Source organism: Nannochloropsis gaditana (assembly GCF_000240725.1).
Source record: "Nannochloropsis gaditana CCMP526 unplaced genomic scaffold scaffold341, whole genome shotgun sequence".
NCBI classification, from domain to species: domain Eukaryota; class Eustigmatophyceae; order Eustigmatales; family Monodopsidaceae; genus Microchloropsis; species Microchloropsis gaditana.
This window is the reverse complement of record NW_005803612.1, coordinates 3,083-6,164: the sequence shown is the minus strand read 5'-3', so window position 1 is coordinate 6,164 and position 3,082 is coordinate 3,083.

Here is a 3,082-nt window from a genome sequence, read left to right as displayed (position 1 = left end):
GGGCCTGAAGGGGAGAGGCAGGAGGTTTTTGGTTCCCGGGGCAGCCGAGCTTGTGGCCAATTAACGTACAGCTGCCGCCGTCGGGGAGAGAGAGGGCGCTCTCACTACTCATCCTCCTGCTGCAATCGTTGTCATGCTGTGTGTGAAATTGGTTGGGAAGCCGGAACATATTATTTAATCTTCCTTGAGCACATCGAGAACGGCGAAGTGGAGCAAGGGAGAGAGGCGAGGCTGGGAATGGCTTGAGTGTCGCGAGGAAAGAGGGGAAGTTACTGGTTTATCCCAATAAGAAAGACCTGCAATGGTCCATAGAACCTCACAGATTAAGGTATTTTTCTTGTCTTCCTTGCCAGAAACAAAATGTGTTTTCCTTGCCAGGCAGCTTAATTGGAGCATTGGGGCGTCATGAAATAGACATCTGGGCACCGAGGAGGAGAGGCATTGAGTGCCCATTGATTGTGATCGACATCGGGTATTCCCAGGCCTTCCACCTGCCTAATACACTACCACATTCTTCTCTTTGATGTTTCTACAATGAATCTAGGGACGGGAGGGGAGGCAGACATGGGGAGGGCGCGAACAAACACAGCCTTTAGGCCTCCAAGACCCCAGTCAAAGATTAAAAAGGACTCTAGAACATGCAATGAGCGGAGCCACACCAACAGAGAAACGGCCGATGTCGAAGACAAATTTGCAGGAAAAGAGGAAAAGGTACGCGAAATAAATGGCCGGCTTTTCGGGAATGCACGAAGCGTGGGAAACAAGTAACAAGGCAAAGGACAGGTGGCAAACGTTTGAACGAGCCCGGATCCGTCGCAGCTGCAGAAGGAGGGGTCTTGTTTTAAAAACAAGAAGGGTGATATCAATGGCCCGAGTTTCCGACTGCTCTTGTACTTGCGTTTTCACAGAGCATAAAACGGGAACCAAACCCGTCATTTTCTTATTTGTCTCCTTCGTATCCAGAATCTCCTCACAGACGCGGTGCGTCAGGCAGGCAAAGAGATTGACGACCTTTTCAATGATCTGACTCAACGTAAACGAGTGGCAGCGGCCAGTGCTACCACCAAGAAAGCTGTGGTGAAGATTAAAAAGGCAGATTCCCGTCCACCGTCCCATACGGTGGGAAAGAATGAAGGACGGAGGTACGACCCTCAGAGAGACGATCCCGACGTCAGACCATGTAAGTGGTAGGGCTGCTAAATGGCAAGGGAGGCATCAAAGGGATGAACTTTGATCCGGGCAGCTGAAGATGAGACGCAATCTTCCTTTAGAGAAAAAAAAGGTGTGGATGTTGCCATACACTGGCCGAAGGCCTCTCGAGGCGACCATTACTCAGTGATCAGATTAAGGTGTAGGGACAACTGAACCATCGAGCGCTTTGCTTATTACCACAGGGAAACGCGATGCGACTGGCATGCCCATCTACGACCCTGAATCAATGCGTGTTGGAAAAGGTGGAGGCACGGCCTTGTGTCCTTTCGACTGCAATTGCTGTTTTGGGTGACTGGGTAGCAGGCCCAGAAAGCATCAAGAAATGAGGAAGCAGTCTTCCTTATTTTCGACAAGATGGCGTCGTCTCAACCGTCTATCTTGCCCTCGTTGGCGATTGACAAGAACGCCTGCGTTCCAGAATTTCTTGGTCTGACAAGGGCTGAGAAGTTCCTCGAAAAGCCGGGAGTCCCAGACAAGAGTTTTGGAACGTGGTGTGCTGGTCGACCAAAAAGGCACTGTGAAAAGGGTGCTGCATGAAAGACGCCGCAGGCAAAGGGGATTGGCTTCGTTACTATTACCCTGCCGTGGCGCAGCAGTTGATAGCCCCTCCTCTGGCTGAGACAAGATCAAGATTTCCACGGATCACTTTTTAAATTTGAAATATCGTTCCGTAGCGTAAGTAAGAGATTTGAGTGAGCACCCGACATAGGATCAGGACCTGCTGCTTGCTGTACAATAGCCTAAGATAAATATTTGCATGAGATTGGAACTTTGCCACGGCATCGATCCTGAGATGGAAAAACAAAAAGTTGGAAGGGCACAAAATGGGTTCTTGTAGCTATGAAAGTTGAAGAAGAATAGCAAAAGGAAGGCTCCAAACAGCATACATGAGGCATGTAAGATCTACATTGCTTGGCTATAAACCAGACAGTTCAGTTCTTGCGCTTAGGTTTGACATTCTAACAGGCCCTTCTACAGACGAGTCAAGCCTCATGTCAAAACAATAGTACCGTTTTACGATAAAAACCTACGCGTGGGCGACGGGAAAACCCACACCTCCCGGTAAAGAGATATGTTCTAAAACGTCAGTTGATGGAATAAAATCTCAAGATCAGAACATATGAGGATGAGGAATTGATGAGGAATGAGGAATGGAATGTCAGCCCACAGTAATCTTTCTTTCTTTGTTACATAGTAAGGGAGAAGTTCTTTTCAACAAGAACGGTCGTAATTTCCCAAGATGTAGGGAATCGCTTGCTTGCATGCATTTGGGCCGTTAATATAGTGGCAAACCTTTTTTGGGTATAGGATATCATGAGAGAACAATCTCGAATGCCGTGACAATACTCCACGGGGGAAATAAAACTCTCTACGACAGATACTATGTATTTTTACTTATGCACCCATCAAGTCTAGGTTTTGCCAGTATGTATCACCTTCACAGTCCCTTTCGTTAGACCATAACCTGATCGATGCACCGGCCTAGAGCAGACCGTAGTTAGTGCCTCGACTCAGAGCTCCATGTGCAGGGGGGTCGCGGAAATCGTGACCGGCGATGATGACACCAAAGTTAGAGCTTCCGGTGCGGATATGCTTCCAGTGGTTTTCATCCATTTCGATTTGAAATCAGAAAATGTTTTGGCATCGATCTTCACATGACCTTCTGCAAATCCGGGCTTCTGTTCGAAGACACGGTACGTTTCCATCTTGTAGGGGCGATCAATCATAGGAACGCCGACAGGATACTTCACCCAGGAAGCCACGGCAAAGCCCTGAATGTTGATTGTATGATGCGGACCCTCCTCTAACACGATGTTGAATAAGCTCTTGAATATTTTAGGAGTATTACAAGCGAATTCCCATTCAGGTC